This window comes from Poecile atricapillus, chromosome Z (assembly GCF_030490865.1).
Source record: "Poecile atricapillus isolate bPoeAtr1 chromosome Z, bPoeAtr1.hap1, whole genome shotgun sequence".
NCBI classification, from domain to species: Eukaryota; Metazoa; Chordata; class Aves; order Passeriformes; family Paridae; genus Poecile; species Poecile atricapillus.
In genome coordinates, this window is record NC_081289.1 from 42,793,563 (window position 1) to 42,810,092 (window position 16,530).

General features: G+C 42.0%; 1 long non-coding RNA gene across 2 annotated transcripts; it reads right to left on the reverse strand.

The window, feature by feature from the left end:
* Nucleotides 1-5,984: 5,984 nt before the first annotated feature.
* Nucleotides 5,985-16,230, reverse strand: LOC131573026 (uncharacterized). 2 transcript variants are annotated; one of them, XR_009276108.1, is made up of 3 exons: nt 16,178-16,230; nt 15,628-15,688; nt 5,985-6,502 (listed from the first exon to the last, which is right to left on the reverse strand). It is a non-coding gene; the product is annotated as an uncharacterized LOC131573026 (long non-coding RNA). The 2 variants fall into 2 exon arrangements; XR_009276107.1 differs by lacking the exon at nt 5,985-6,502 and adding an exon at nt 11,330-11,721.
* Nucleotides 16,231-16,530: the final 300 nt, after the last annotated feature.

The following is a 16,530-nucleotide window of genomic DNA, read 5'->3' on the forward strand; positions in this document are numbered from 1 at the left end:
GGTTCCCACCACCTTTCACCATCCATATTTCTCCCTCTCCTTCTCCCATCACAGAAAGCTTTAAGATGAACTTTCAGGTGAAATGGGGGAATTTGGAAGCTCCCTCTGGCCCCAGCTAGAGAAATGGTGGGGAAAGAGGGAAAAGTGTGCAAGGGAGGGGGAGGAGTTGACGTGATGAGAGAATCTGGGGGCTGGAAGCATTATCTAGGCAGAGTGTGACTGAGGTAACGGGCTCCTCCCATTCATGCTAAATTGTGAATAGTTTTTCCTCAACATTAAATAGCCAGCTTCTTAAAAAATTGTATACATTTTCTTGTCAGAGATCCAGTCTTAGATGCTGCATTCAATTGACTGACATATCTTAATCCAGTTGAATTTAGATAGGCTGTTCTCATTATCTCTGCAGAACCAAGTGTCTCAAACCTGAGCCAACTGCATTTTCCTCCGGAGCTTAATATAATAAAGATTTTAACAATCATATTCATAGGATTCCAATTAGGATGAGGTTGAAAATAATGATACAGTGCAAAGATAAATGCACTTTGGGTGGTAACTAAGTACTGGATATCCAACATCAAATACACCAGTGATGACACAGGCATTAAATGTTCATGTAAAGTATCCATATGCAAATTACTGACGGAATGTTATATTTATGTGCAGAAAAACATACTTCCTTCTCTTATCTGGAAAGAATATAGGCTGAACTTCTGCATCTGCTTTTCAAACCAAAAAAGGACTCCTGAAATGGAACTCATTAGTGCAGGCTGGTCTACATTTCCAGGACAGCTGAAAAGGTAGTAAAACCAGAATTATTCACTTCTCTTAAAATTTAAGTTTTGCAAATACTTGGATGTTTCATATCTACAGAAAGAATGTTCCCTTTTGGATACAAATAGCTTGATCCTGCAACCACACCAGAATCATATGGAATGAAATTGGAAACAAAAGCCATTTTCATATCTGCTGTCAGTCTTCATTTAGAAGGTGGGGATGAATGAACCTTCCAGCTCACTTTCTCATGACTATTTCTGTGAATAGGATTTTGTTTGCAGTGGAGTCAAGCAACTATGGGCTCTCATGTGGGGTACTGCTGGTATTGAAGTGGCCATGTTCAATCTATGGGTTTTGAAGGCTTGGGAGAAGAATAAAGTGTTTTAATCTCCCCATCAGCAGAAACATAAGTAGGTACCTTACTCAAGAGAAGGACAAGAGTCTTGGAGATGAACTACACAATATAACTCGAATAAGAAGACATATCCCATGGTTTGTCTGTGTTGATATTAACATGCCGTAGTGAAGGAACTTGAAGGAGCCATGGGGGATAAGTGTTATGAATATTTAAAAATCTTGTTAGCTCATTTATTGTACCTTCAAGAAGAAAAATGGTGAAACTTTCTACCAGTATTTCTTTGTGTTACACAGGAGTTGTAATCCTGATTCTTTTAACAGAAAGAATACCCCAAAAATGGATCTGCTTTTTAGTAAGTCTTCTCAGAGGGTTTAGCTGCTGTGGTGCAGCACAGCTGTTCACTGCCATGAGATCCAAGGGCATCCTGCAAGGTGGCTGGGTCAAGGGCTGGAAGCATGGTTAATTCTGGAGACTATGGGACAGAAAGTCTTGCAAAGCACCAGGGCTAATGTTGTTGGGCTGGTATGTGATTTGTCATAAACCAATACAATATTTCCTCATTACAGTTTTTGTTCCTTGAAAACAAGCTTCAAAAAAGAGTAAAAATATGTATTTTCCAGTGGCACATAACATCTATGTTGTATCAGTCAGTAGGCAACCTCTGCAATATTATACGTTCACTGTGTGTCACTGCAGGTAAAAAAACTTACCTTTGCAAATAGTGTTTGTTTTGTTTTTTTTTTAAAGTGGAGACAAGCAGTTCATGACAATGTTACTGTATTAAAAAGTTCAACTTTTCTGCTTATTCTTTCTCTCACTCCAAAAATATGTTCTAGTCCAATGTATTTAAGTGGAGTTTGGATTTTTCTCTCCCAAACCTCTGTTTAAAATCTCAAATGTCAACATAACCCCACAGTTTCTTCTCTTACCAAAAGTCCCCTTTCTGTAGGACATGGAGCGGGGGGAGGGGGTCTTTCCAGGAGCTAACACAGAATTTCACACAGAAAAAGCAGCCAGTCTTCTGCATCCCAGTTTCTTATTTAATTTCTGGATCATCTGCTCAGTGGCAGCATTTCAGCTGCTCATGGAGTTTTCCAGCATCCCACAGCCTCCATTGGGTGTGCTGAGGCTTTTATTTCATTGTTGGTTTCCCTGCTATGCTGCCAATGACTGACAGCATACATATGCCCCCTGAGAGCACGATGGACTGTGTATAGTTCACCAGGGACATCCTGGCGGCTTGTGAACCGATGCAGGAAATATTGTCAACTATGTGTTACTGATATATCCCAGCTCTTCTCATGACTCATATCTTTGAAGGTTTGTTGTTTTTTGGTTTTTTTTTTTTCCTACTCCAGCAATTGATGGTGCCTGGAGCAACCCAAACCTGGTCATTAACTAATAAATACTTGGTTTAAAATATATAAGTTAACTAATTTGCTTTAAGAGAACTGAAAAGTCATTTATTTAGTCTTTGTGATCATATCCTAACCGGGTGCCTCATTTACAGCTGATTTGTAAATGTGCATCTTTAAAAAGCTGGCTCCTGTGCGTCCAGCTGCACAAGGTGAGATGAAAATGAGCTGTGAGGAGCCGGGATGTGGAGGAGAGGGCACGAATGGCAGCACTGCCTCTGGGAAGTGCTTCTCCTGCACCAAGGGGCAGCGTGGCCTCCTCTCACTCCCAGTCCCAGTCCTGACCTGGGCTGTGGCCACCTGCCCCACTGCAACCCTCCCCTCTGCACTGCACTCACATCCTTTTGCAGACAAATGCATCACTGCTGCTTATGGTGTACATGCCTTGCACCCAAACCCATATCATGCTCGCTCATATCCCACACATGCGTTTCACAAGTTCACAAACACACCTTGCACATCTGTTCCCAGTCTTCTTCTTGCTGTAGTACTGGGCCTTTCTCCAACACCTCCAAGAGAAAAACTGAAAATGAAATGTCTCCTGCTAGTCTCTTTAGCATATCAGCAGATAGTGCAGTGGGACAAAGAAAATTAGTTTTTTTCTAATCGTTCAACCTCTGCTAATGCATGACTCAAAGATAAAATTTTATTTAATCACAGCTAATTTTACTGTTGCTTTACCAGCCACAACAAAACGAATCAGGAAACTAGGTGTGATTGTTGGGCAGTTTCCCTATCACAAGTGGGTGAGGAAACTGAAGCAGGACCCCTTGGTCCAGTTCAGGGCAGCATCACCTTCACCAACAGATGAAGCAGGGCACCACCTGGTACCTGGTACCGTTTCTATGAAATGCCATGTTTTTCAGATCCTAAATATCTATGTGCAGCAGGGAAGAGAGGCTGCCTACACAGCTGGGCATCTCCAGGCAGAGGAGCAAAGCTGTTTCCCTATTGTCCAGGGAAGTCATTGAGTCACTATCTCTGGAAGCATTAAAGTATCTGTAGATGTGTCATTTAGGGACATGGTTTTGTGAGGACAGTGCTAGGCTAAGAGTTGGCCTCAATAATCTTAGCGACCTTTTCCAATCTAAATGATTCTGTGATCCTACATCTGAAGGAGTCCAGATCCTCAAGTCCAGATTGCTGAAGATGTTTTGGTTGTATTTTAATGGACACTGGCTTCAGTGCAATTAAGCAGGCAACTATCCATAAGAATTTGATTCATCCCATCCTGACTACAAGATATCCTCCCACTTTTTCAGCAGTTCATGCTAGGGTTGCAGTACTGTGGGGCAGTCACCTCTGCCTGTGTGGGTAGCACGTCCCCAGGCTCTTTCCTACAGCCCAGAGGAAAGAGGGTGTATCACTCTTACAGACATACTGCTTTCAAAACAGCTGGCTGCTCATTGACACCCACAGACAGCCACCAGCTCTTCAGTGCCAACTTCATGTATTTCTGATGGTTTAATTCAAATTATTAGTAAGTCAGAATGAACATAAGAAGATATCTCCCAGCTAACTGGGAGTGCTGTCTCCTTAGTGTGCTAAGGAGAGAATGCTCCAACATTTCAGTGACTGACCACCTTCTAACTCTCTTTCTAGTTTCTGGTCAAGATCTGCTACCTGGACAAAAAGGTGCTTTGAGCTTTTGACTGATGTTAATGCTCTATTTTGTGAGCAAAAAGCCTCATTTACCAGAACACCATAAATCTGGTTCAACTTGTGTGCTGGAATTCAAACTGACAGGTACAGTAGCTAGCTACAACTTCCCAGCCAGGCATATCCTACATCAGAGGAAAATCCACAGTGTGGAAAAGTGGTTAAAGTTGTGATAATTATAAGAGTCCTGTATTTTCTACCAACAATGAAATCAGCTTATAACTCCTGAATGGAAAGAATTATTCCATACCACTCTTCATTGTTCTGCATCATTACCAGGAAACAGGGCTATTACATAAGATTAGGTTAACCCTAGACAAGAAGAGATACATTTTGTTTTTTAAAGAGAATAAAGAAAGAAGAAAGTAAATCCTTTCTGATCTGGCAAATTGCTATTTTTTGCATGCATAAAAAAAAAAAAAAAGGACTTTTTAAAGAACACCTCATAGACACAGCATAAACAAAGTAAAATAAGTTAAGGTAGGTGCTGTGTGCTCAGCTAAACCAGGGATAGCACATTAAATCCTTTCAAGGACACCAAAGGTCAATAACCCTTCTCAGGCTACATCCATTAAGGGCTGATAGTCACCAGCAAGGATAACTCCAGCCATGGCTACTCTTATCACTGCGGGTGTCTCCATGCTGCACCACCTGTTCCAGCGTTGGTGGTGGTACTTAACCTGCAGCAGTTTTGTGCCAGGTCATGCACCGAAACATCTCAACAACATGGCAGTCAAAGTTCCCTTCTGCAGGACACACCTGCAGCTGGAGTCAGGACTACAAATGTCCACTCTGGACACAATGACCACAAGTGATCATTCTGACACACAAGAATTTGGGAGTTTGATTAATCTTTAGGCTTTCAGATAAGTTATACCAGTAAATATAAGTAAACACATACTGTAGATTTCACTGTGGTATGCAGTCATTTTGATACAGTCTTTCAAGTATTATTAAAAAATCAGCAAATCAGTTGAGATGTTGATCATTACATATGCTTTGCTCTATAGAAGTGAAATGATAACACAACAAATAGGTCCTTTTCATCATCATTACCTCCTCATTACCTCTCTACTTGCTGGAGCAGGGGCAGACATGGAGCCATTCCCTAGGCTGTTTTGTGTAATGCTTTTTTAATCTGTTCCAGTCATTGTTTTCAGGTGTTTTATCTGTTGTTTACTTGAAGGAAAGCAGATTTTCCTTCTCCTGCTACAAAGCCATAAAGAGGAAAGATTGAAAGATGAACAGAAAAAAGCTTCTAGCCTCTCTTCCCTAAATCACTGCTTTCTAATGTGCCTTGAGCCTTTCTGGTTTCTGCAAAAGTTTTTGCATTGAATGGAGAGAAACCATGTAGCAAGAAGGAGAGGTTATCTTCACCAAATAATGAGAAATACACTTCTTTTTTATTGCCTAGGCCCAAACCAGTCCCCAGCCAGGGCAGGACTGGGAAGCCAGACCATCCCATGGACAAATCTGCCCACACTTGTGTGGGGGCACGAAGATGCGTGGCAGGTTCAGTCATTGCCCACCCTGCCTGCATCTGGGTGCTGCAGATGGACTTTGGAGATGGTGTCCTTTGGAGATGAATTGTCTTTTCCTGATTGTTAAAATCACGAGATGACTCTGTCTGAATTAAGATGCAAACCATATGCTGAAGTCAATAGCATGGATTTTATTTAAAAGTAAATGGGTGGTAGAGAGAGAGAGAGGTGAGGGAAAGACAAAGAGAATAAGAGTGACAAAGAAACAGACTAAGTAGAAAAAAGCTATAACCACTCTGTAGATTCTGACGGCATCCCATTTTCTTCTGGTCTTCTCAGTGGCTGCAGACTGTACATGCTGAGTGGTGGGGAAAGACAATCCACAAAAGTCTCCTTTCATTAGTGGGGTTTATATGGTTCATGGGTTAGGTGGAAACCTCCCCTGGACGATGTAATACTGGATTAGGAACATTTCATGAGTCTTCATTAAGACATTATGACAATATGTCAAAATAGACATATGTCTATTTCGGTCTTTCATTTCACGTCTTTGGTAGATGAGCAGCTGTTTCTTTGCAGTTTGCTACAGTGGACAGAAGTCTTTTGGTGATCTTAGCAATGTTTAAGCTATTAACCATTTCAGTCTCTGGCACCTGGGAGCCCTGCTGCTCTCCAGCCAGGCAGCACGGGCTCTCCAGTAGTGGCGTGGGGCATCCTGTGTGTGGCTTGGCCCCAGGGCACGTAGCAGGAAGAGGGCTAGTCTGGCCAGTGGGGACACCCTGCTGGCTGCAGTACCCACAGAGTGCGTCCCACACCTGGCAAGAGAACACACGCAGCCAAATTTGTACATGTGCACCCAGTGAAGATGCCCTTCTAATACCTCCTTTCCACTCCTGTGCCACCCCTGTTGCCTGTGACTTTCTGTAGTTACTTGGATGTTGAATTAGAAACATTTAAATGTACTCTTTGATCCTTCACTGGAAATGGTAGCCTAACACATTTGGCTGTTAGCAGATTGTAGGGACTGTATGCACAGGCCTGTAGAGCAAAATATCTTTGGTTTTGTATAGAAACCCAGCTGTGCTCAAACACGTGCCATGGCACATGCTGCACTGAAGTGTGATGACAATCACAACTGAAAACACAAGATGCTTTCAGGGGCCTGTAATTGAAGCAGAAGGAAAAAAGGCTGGGCTTAGAGCCTGTAGTGATCAGTACCAGGCCATGCTCTCAGCAGAACGCTGCGTTGTAACTGGCAGCATTTGTCAGACTTTGTAATTGCCTTCCAGGCCTGGTGGCTGTTGCTTGTGCAGAATTGGAAATCAGAGCCATGTGGGACCAACCAAGTGGCTGAAGTCTGTGCTGCCTGAGTTTGCCTGCTGGCAGCAGAGGTGATCCCTGAGGGAAGTGAAGCAGGGAAAAGAGGGCTGGGAATTACTAGCCACCATCTGCAGCTCCTTGGGAAGGTGCCCCGTTACATCAGAGCCCTGCACCTCAGCCAAGGGTGTTTCTTGCTGGAACAATGACTTCATTACATGCCAGTGCCTTTTGGTTGATTGACTTTTAATGGAAGTCTGAAGGGTGGTCCCTCTGCTGAAGTTGCCTTCAAGCCCCTGGGAGCCTCAGTTGAGATGCAATTGCAGTGCCACCAGTCATCGTGAGCCTGAGTAATTGGGCTTTTGTATTTCCCATCTTGCCTTATTTGGCTTTCCACAGGTGTGTTTACTCTTAGCTTCTCCTAGCTTCTCTCTCTAAATACATGCCTGTACATACCCTACAAGTATATGTAGAACAAAACATACTCATTTATGTACCGTACTTGTGATATTGTTGGCTTATTTCCCTGGATTAAAGGATTATGTGCAAAAGATGTCCATATATGCTTGACTATTCATGCAATCCTTTAACAATTATTTACTGCCAGTCTGACCAGTCTGGGCTGGGTCTGATTTTCTGCTGGGAAAATTCAGTGTCACCAGCTTAAACTTGTCGTCTGGAGATCCAAGAACTAAATGCCCCATGTCAAGCAGCAGGAAGGACTGACCTCTCTACTTACCAGACCTTACCAGGGTTTAAAGAAATTAACTTTGCTAGAAGAACTGAAAGAAAGAAGGGAAAAGCAATAAAGCATCATCTTGGAAAATTTGGTGAATCTTCCCAGACTCAGAGAAAACCAGGGAGAAAGTTGCTCTCCTGTACCTGAAATGCATGTGGATTCAGGGAAGATTACAGTATATTCCAAGAAAAGTAATCACTTTTATGGCTTGGCAGAAAGGCCTAAAGTATCTATGCTGGTCTTTTTATTAGATTAAGCCTAACACTATCTTGGATATACTTGCTGCCATCAGTCTTCTTTGTTCTCACCACTTCTTCTCTACCACCACCTCACTGCCCAGAACATCCACAAAGTATTCCAGTATTCCAGCTTTTTTAAATAAGGAGAAGAAACATGGCAATGTCTCTTGGAGACATTCATGGTTGGTCAGATATTCCTTCCCAGAAATTCTCCCCCTTTCCTCATACTCCCTTACTCAAATCTCAGCCCAAATCTCACCCGTCTTCCTATGTCTGCTGGCCCCTGGGGCTTGTGGGACACAACTCCATTTTCCTCAACTTTTATATGCAAATTTTTGTAACAAATATAATTCCATTAATTATAACTGGCAAAGAAATCCCACTGGTGCAGTCAGCTTTTTGCTGCTGGCAGGGGTCTGTCTCAAGCTCTCACAGCTCAGCTATTCTTCTCCCTGTCCTGTCAGCAGAAACAAGTGTTGAGTTTTTGCCCTTTTGAATCTCCCAGTCCACATTTTGGGTATATGCATGTAAATATATACACACACACACATACACACACATATATCTGTGCAGGGAACCTGCTTGAGAAGGGAAAGCAAGAGAACCCTCCCACTGCCTTCCACTTTGTGGGTACACTGAATTCAGGGAAGAAGCTCATGATATGAAGGACCCTAATAACAATTTTTAACAACTAAATGAGGAACAGTGCAGAGAACCTGTGTGACTGTTTAATGTTTCAATTTCATTACATGCTCCCATCCCTTGGAGTATCTTTGGGCAATCTCCACATTGGGATGAGTCTCATGAGGGTGTGGCCAAGCTGTGCTGTCTCTGAGGTTCAAGACCTGTCCAGAGAAATTCTGTGTGGATCCAGGTTTGAAAACAGCTCTGGCACCCAGAGGTCTTCTAAGCTGTGTCCTTGGTAGTTGGCCTGTAGCAGAAACCACAAGGCTATGATCATTCTGATTCTTCAGAATAACACAGGACCAATTTTTGCCTTATATGTTTTCAGAATAGTTAGAGGTTATGTGCCCAGTTTCATTGTTTCCCTTAGTTCTATAACACATTATCAGTCTTAACTTGTCTGCATTTTCATAGAGGTGCTTATTTTTTTTATAATTAACAAGAACATTAAATCAAGACAGCACTTGTTTAACATTTCAACACATTTTTGTCTGTAGTGATTCACTCTGCTTGTTTTCCTGGAAAAGGTGTTTTCTGGGCCTGTAATCCCCTAGGTATGTGTTTCACCTTCCAATACTGAACTGGTATGGACATATGGGAAGAAAATCTTATCTTCTTGAATAATACCTAATACCACTTCCAGAAAAAATAATAATGATTTGGAAAATCTCCAGCTATTAATGTTTTATGAGTAACTAACCCCTCAATATGCTGTTTTCATCCTTCTTCTTCAGTACAGGAACAAAACGTCCCAGGCACTCCAATGCATTTGCCAAGTTTCTCTAGCACTGCATCATCACGGCTTCCATAGATGCTCATTGTAATAAGAAAAATCATGGGGTACTGTTTGATATTTATGTGGATATTTAATGTATTTTTATAAGCTTTCTTGCTCTTTCTGTCTCCCTTTTGGATTTTTACTTCAATGACAGGTATGAACTCTATGCATAATATAGGGAATGTATTTAATACACAACAGTTGTTCTCTCATATGCAAGTGGTTTCTATAAAGAAACCATCCATCATTGCTATATAATAAGCCACATCTTTTCCTGAATGGTCTGTCCTTCTGAACTGACATATGTGGGGATAAATAATATTGACTATAAAACAGGGAATGTGCAAATACTGGAGTTGCTCTTGGAAGAGTTATTAATTTGAGATAAAACTATTAAAAATGCTCAGATAACTTATGAGTCCAAACCCCATTTTCAAAAGGAGGTGAGATCAAAACCAGTGAAAATATGTAGATGACTAACCAGCATAAATAACCTAAACCCTAGTGAGGGCTGCTCTGGACTGTTTTAGCTCTTCAGTCCTTCTCCTGTTGTGTATGAGTTGCACACTCATACTTCCACCAGTGACATTCCCTGGGCTTGTATATATGCACAGGGTGATCTCAGGATTTTTGAAGCTAATTCTTACTTCCTGTACTGGTTAATCTCTTTGATATAACCCAGTTTTCCCACTGGTGACTGGCATAAGAGCCACTAGGATTGTCCAAGACCCATAATGTGCTTCACTACCCACCAAATCTACATGGTTCCTAGTCAGGAGATGGTGATTGATTCATGGCCATGTGACAAAGCCAAAACATTTCATGAAAATATTTTTTATTCTGGAAACCTTTGCCATACCTAGGCTGGAGCTTTCTTGCCAGTCTTGCAGGCTGTGTTCTGTGGCAGCAGATGATGCTCAGTTCCAGTTCAAGAGTTGCAGCTCCCAGGCACTGCACTGCAGCAGGGCTGATGGCCAGTCTGGAGGCCCAAGAAGGAATGGGACCAAGGAGTTTCTATGCTCCACACATCATAGAAACAGTCCAGGAAATGCTGTGGAGCCATGTCTGACACCATTGCAAATCAGATGTGGCAGCTACTTGAGAAGACCACTCCTCTCCTCCACATGAGCACGTCTGCTGCATTTGATTTTAGAAAAGGTAAAAGGTTTTAAGCTTCCTAGAGCAGAATATTTTCAGAATTTCATTTCCACAGGAAAGGTAAAACTTTTTTAGGCTTTGCTCCAATCCAGAATGGAACAAGAAACTGTCTGGAAATGTCAGCATTTCCACAGAAACAAAATGCCAAGTTTTGACCTACATTTTCTTTTAAAATTTCTTTTTAATCTGAGTCACAGAACATGAATTGCTAAATATTCTGTGGAAACTGTGGTTTCAAAGCCCTTGTTTTTTATGAGGATATTTCAAATTTCTGTACCCACATCCTTCACCTCATCCATGTGTCTCCCCTCCATAACTGTGTATTACACTACTGTGTTGTGGGGTATTTGTGTCCAAATGTGTGAGAAGAAATGCAATGCCAGGCTATCTGTTTAAACTAGAATTAAATTATGTGATGCAAAGTGAGCAGTGTGTGATAAAAACATGATAATGTGCAAAGAGAAAGGATCTGTTCTTCTCTGAGCATGAAAGGGAATTGGCTACGCTTTTCCTGATAATACTGAATGATGATGGATGGTCATGTCCTTTTAGATGCATGGGTTTCTTAATTTCTCCTAGCATGAAGTGTGGCTCCCTTGGTATTGTGGCTGCCTGATCCTCTCCTGCATTTTCAGGGACTCTCACTTGCTCCTCATGATGCCACTTGGGCTGCATGGGGACATTTTATATCCATTTCCTACCTCCATGTACAAGTGAAACTGTTGGCCTGCTCAGAGAAGGGTGGCAATGAGAAGTGAGACTGACAGAAATCTGGAATTATTAATTTCTAATGCTCTGAAAAAACACCAGCTTTTAGAAGTGTAGAAGGCTAGAAGTAAACTAAATGTTACATCAAGAAACATCCTTCCCATTTCAGATATTTTGCCTACAATTTTGCACATTGTCCTTCAGGGTGACAAAAAGCCCTGGCTTCTCTAGCCTTCACTCCCCATCACAGGAAAAATGTCCTGCCCAGCCTTGCAGGAACTCCTCTGAGTAGTCACAGTGAGCTGCCTTTCCTGCTGGCCAGTGTGGACTCTAAAACATCTCTTCCACCTCAGCTGTTTTCTTCACACTCCTTGTTCTAAATTCTTGTGTTGTGGTCTGCAAGACAGGAACCTGGAGATATAAATGTAGAATAGTTTTACCCCACCTGAAGCTACAAAATTTTTCTTCCTCCTTAATTTAGGAAACAGGGTTTTCCAGAGGAGGAGGAATCTCACCGATTTATCATTGTTGTCTGGACATAATCGCATGCGTTCTGTAAAGAAGACACAGATTCTTTTGTAGACCTTCCTAACAGGCCTTAACTCACAGCTTCCTGATACCTGCAAGTGAACAATCCTGCTAGCAATAAAAAATAATCTCCCAGGAGGACCTCTGATCCTAAAGCAAATGCTGTTTAATTCACCACTCATTAGGAGTGTATCTGGATTGATTTATTGAGCACTTCTGACCCCAAATCTTTTGACCAGCATTCCTTCACGATTAAATAGGGAATGGATTTGGGCAACACTTTTGGCAGGCAGAGTGGAAGAACGCAAGTGATTCCTGAAAACATTAATATCATGTAACTTAATGAAAATATACTACATGTTGGCATACACTTGGCCCAAACCAGGAGGGATATGTTTTCCACCCAAGGCTCTGGTAACTTTTGTAGTAAATACAGCTAGAACAATTCATTAATTATACATTTGTGGTTGTTCCACCTTCATGTGTATTTTAGAAATATGCAGTCACATTCAATCCATAAAAAAAGGAAAAAAAAAAAAAGGGCAGTATATTTGGGTCCAAAGAAAGTCTGTATGTTTGGTAAGTACACGAGAGTCTGCAACAGCAGAGAGTATTATATCCTCTAGGGAGTCAACTCCTACTTTTTGCTTAATATTCAAAGAACAGAGAAATGGACAAAACTGTACCAAAAGTCTTTCATATGTGACTGGCTACAGACAATTGCTTTCTACATTGAGGAAAAACAAACTTTCTTGCCAGCTGTACCCAAGTAATTACAAACATGAAGAGAATTGGCCTCTGTTCTCTGAGCATATAACAAAACACTTCGGACCTTGTAATAAGAATCAAGAGAGCAAAATACAAGCTCCTGCTATATGCCTTGCCATTCTCATTTGGCTACAAAAGCAGGATGAAGCACGGAATAGGCTGTTGGCTGTATGAATTATTTGGCCAACAAAGGTATATGCAGCAAATCTGGCATGTACGCTCCCCTCTCTCCTGGCTTCTGGTTAACATGAGAGTGCAGAACCTGGCTCGTCTCCCCCACAGAGATTCCAGAGAATTTGCCAGAATATTTGCATCTACATAAATCACTAAAAACAACTGTTGCTTTAGGTGCCACTGGAATGGTAAGCAATGTCATCAGCTCTCATGAATTAATCGGAAGATTCCTAAGAAAGTGAGCAGTTATCTTCAATCAGATCTCCTGTTCACAGGAGACTAAGTGGCTGGGAAAAAGCCTAATGAGAAATTTTTGAAATGGTTTATCTCAACTGACTTTTGGCACCTAACTCTCCAAATCAGATGTCTATTTCTGGTGGGTTTTCTCTGTTCTTAGCAGAGAGCAAGGGTTTCTTCAGAGAGTGAACTAAAGGACAGAAGAGCTAACAGTGAGTGATTAAGATCCTGAAGTTAGGTCCCTGTTGCATAAAGTTAGTAAGAACTGTGCAGAAAAGACCTACGATGTTGCACATTGTCAATTTGTCATCAGTGAGGATCTGACAACAGGATTTTCTGTGTGGTGCAGACAGGTTGCTGTGAGTCTGCTCCATCTAAGATGTTCAGAACCAGAGTTTTCCCTAAAAGGGGCACTGCTGGTTAGCTCTGTCAGCTGCTGCATAAGGCATCAGAATGTCTGGAGAGCAGAACTCCTTGCTTCATGAGCATGCACAGGACTGGGAAGGGTGTGTTGGTGGGACAGGAGTGCACATCTCACCAGGCTTCTCTCCACAGAGGCACCTGAAATGGGCTTGTGCTGTTCTCATCAAAACACTGATCCCAGAAGAGCTGACTTCTCTGCAGGTGGCTTCCCAGAGCAACCCTGCTATGGTGAAACTGGGCATGGTCCCAGTGGATTGCTGAGTGCCATGAGGGTGCCATGAGGGCAGCCTCATCTGGTATGGTCAGCAGGCTCCCTCCTGAGGTGTGAGCAGAAGCCTCAGCAGAGAGGGATGGAATCTACCTATCTCCAGGCACTGCCTAACCAGGGAACAGGACTTTGCAGTGTAGGTGGGGGAAAGATCCTTCCCTCAGAAGCATCAACACACCGAGAGCAACACAAAGCCATTAATTACCTTGCACTGCTAAGAACAAGCGACAGAAAAAGCTTTGTATCTTATACTTGCTCACTGAAAATGCAAGGAAAGTTTGTTCACTCTTCTGAGACCTTTCCAAGGGGCCACACAAGTGGCGAGCCGAATAAAGCCAGACGCAGCCAGATCTGCCTTTTGCTTGGGCCTTCTGGATAAAAAAGTTTGTGGTACATGAAAGAGCTCTTTGAAGTGACTGATGTTGATGCTTGCAGTGCATTTGGGTGAGCACAGAGAATACCAGGGCTGATGGTGTCAGGAGTCAGGGGGGCTCTTCTCCTCGTGCATGCAGAAGCTGAGGGTATCTGAGAGCTCTTCCTAAGACACTACCCGTCTATATTTAAAGAACTGCATAAATTTAGATTCTGCTGAAAAAGGAGAAGGGTTTGTATGCAGGGCTGAGGGTAGAACAGCATTTGCTGCGGCTCTGAGTCCTGCTTCACAGTGTGGTTTTGTTGCCAAACCCACCTTTCCCTGGGTGGCTGCTACAAATTGTTCTGATGGCAGGGCACTTTTCTGACTTCGGAACACGTTCCCCACAGACGGCAGTGAGTAGATTCATTTTCACTGTACGCAAAATTTGTGACCTTCGGTCTCCAGAATAAAACATACAAGAACCTATTGTAGGTGGGCTTTTTACAACAGCTCAAAGAGCTGCCAAATGACCTTTCTTCTCTTGGTGGCAAAACAAGTCAGTGTGTTTGAGACAGAGTTTTCCATATAGATTGTAAGGTAATTAAGAAGAGAGGGGGAAAAGAGCAAAATGAAAAACTAATAAAGATAAAAAAAAACAGCTTTGTGTCACATCCAGAACAAAATTCACATCATAGGCTGAGAGTTTGTGAGGCAGTGGAACTTTCCCTGTGTTACAGTATTTAAGCATTAATTAGAAAACAAATGTTTAATGTCTTGGGGCGAAGGTGCAAAAAGAACAAAAACCAGTCTGCCTGCTCCCATTAGACCAAGAGGCATCCATGTCACAACCCTGCACCGGCTCAACCCCTCTGTGTACTGCTCTGTTCCCTCTAGGACAAGCAGGTGGAGAAGACCAGTGGCACCAATGGGGAAAGCAAATGGTGCAGAGGATTTGAGCTGGGATGACCTGGCAAGGTACTGGCAAGGAAGTAGAATGGTGCTTGTGTAGGAAGATGGATCAAAAAAAGACAAATAGTGAAGGAGTTACATGAGGCTATATTTTTAGCCCCTTAGCCCTGACATCTTCTTATTTTAAAAACAGAAAACTCTAGGGCACAAAGCAACCCAAAGACAAATCCAATCTGTTCAGCTGGCAACTCCTCCCTGTTCATAAAGCCATGAATAGTTTCCAAATATTCCAGTGTGATTAAAAAGAGGAAATTCAAATACTTTATAAGCTTTGGGTTATAGGATTAGGCCTGTAATAGTTTTACTTGGCTTTATAAGCCTGATCCTGTCCCAGTGAACATGATGGGAGGTCAGTTATCAAGCCACAGGGGGTAAGATAAAGCTCTATATGAGTTGCTATTTTTTACTCTTAAAGTTAGTCTTATTGGGCCCAGCCCAACTTCAGCTGAAGTTAATGAAAAGACTCCTGCTGACTTTAATGGGAGTTGGATTGGCCCTATTGTCCTTTGTTGAGTAAAGTAATTTTAAAAGGTCAGAAGGTGAATTAAAAGAAAAAGAAACAACTACATCGATAAGCTTTATTCAAAGTGCTCACCTTATAGAGAAGTAGTGTTGTCTTAGCTGGTGAGAGTAGTTCAAACTAGTCCTTGTAGACTCTGCAAGGATAACAAAGTATGGTTTTACTAAAAAAAAAACAAGTGGAAATGAAAATTTCTGAGTTCCGATTTAATGATCTCCCAGTGGCTTCTATCTGCTCAATTTACAAATAAAACAGACACCAAAGTTAGACCCTAATCTCAATGAAAGCAACCTTGTGCCAGTGCAATTTCACTGACTTTAATGGCTTTCTTCTTGAGGCTTCAATGGATTTCTTCTTGATTGACATGGGTGGGAGAGCTAAAATAAGATGTTCTGTTTCTATTTGCTATGGCCACACTTTGACTTGATCAATGCGCTCTTCCTTCAGGACAGTCGCTCCTCCACCTACATCTGAAGAAACTTGGTAGTCAAAGTGACAGGGAAGAGAAGAAGAGTTATTCAATAAATCTGCTGATTGTGTAAAAAGGAGCACAGATGCAGCTGATTCTCCAAATGTTCCCTTGGTTCTGAAGGACAAAGAGGACAAAAAGGAAAGAAAAACTTACTCTTCGCTGTGTGAACCTTCTGGGTTTTGACTTGCACTCTGTGTCCTCTCCAGCTCTAAGAAAAGCAGAGTACAGGTTTTATCACCATAGTCAGCAGATAAAACTATAAAATGAAAAGTTGCTATTTTTACACAATACTTTTTCATTATAAATTATAGACCAGTCTCCCTCAGAACAATTCTCATGCACTAGCTGTCAGAAGATGCTGCTGGCAATCAGCTTCACAAACTTTTTCTTTTCCTGCTTACCCTTTTTTACAGGATGCATTTAGGATCCAAGGGGCATAGAACATGCTAAATTTCTTGGGAAATGCCTGAAGGAGTTTGGTTTTGATTTCTTTGCATTGTCCTTGC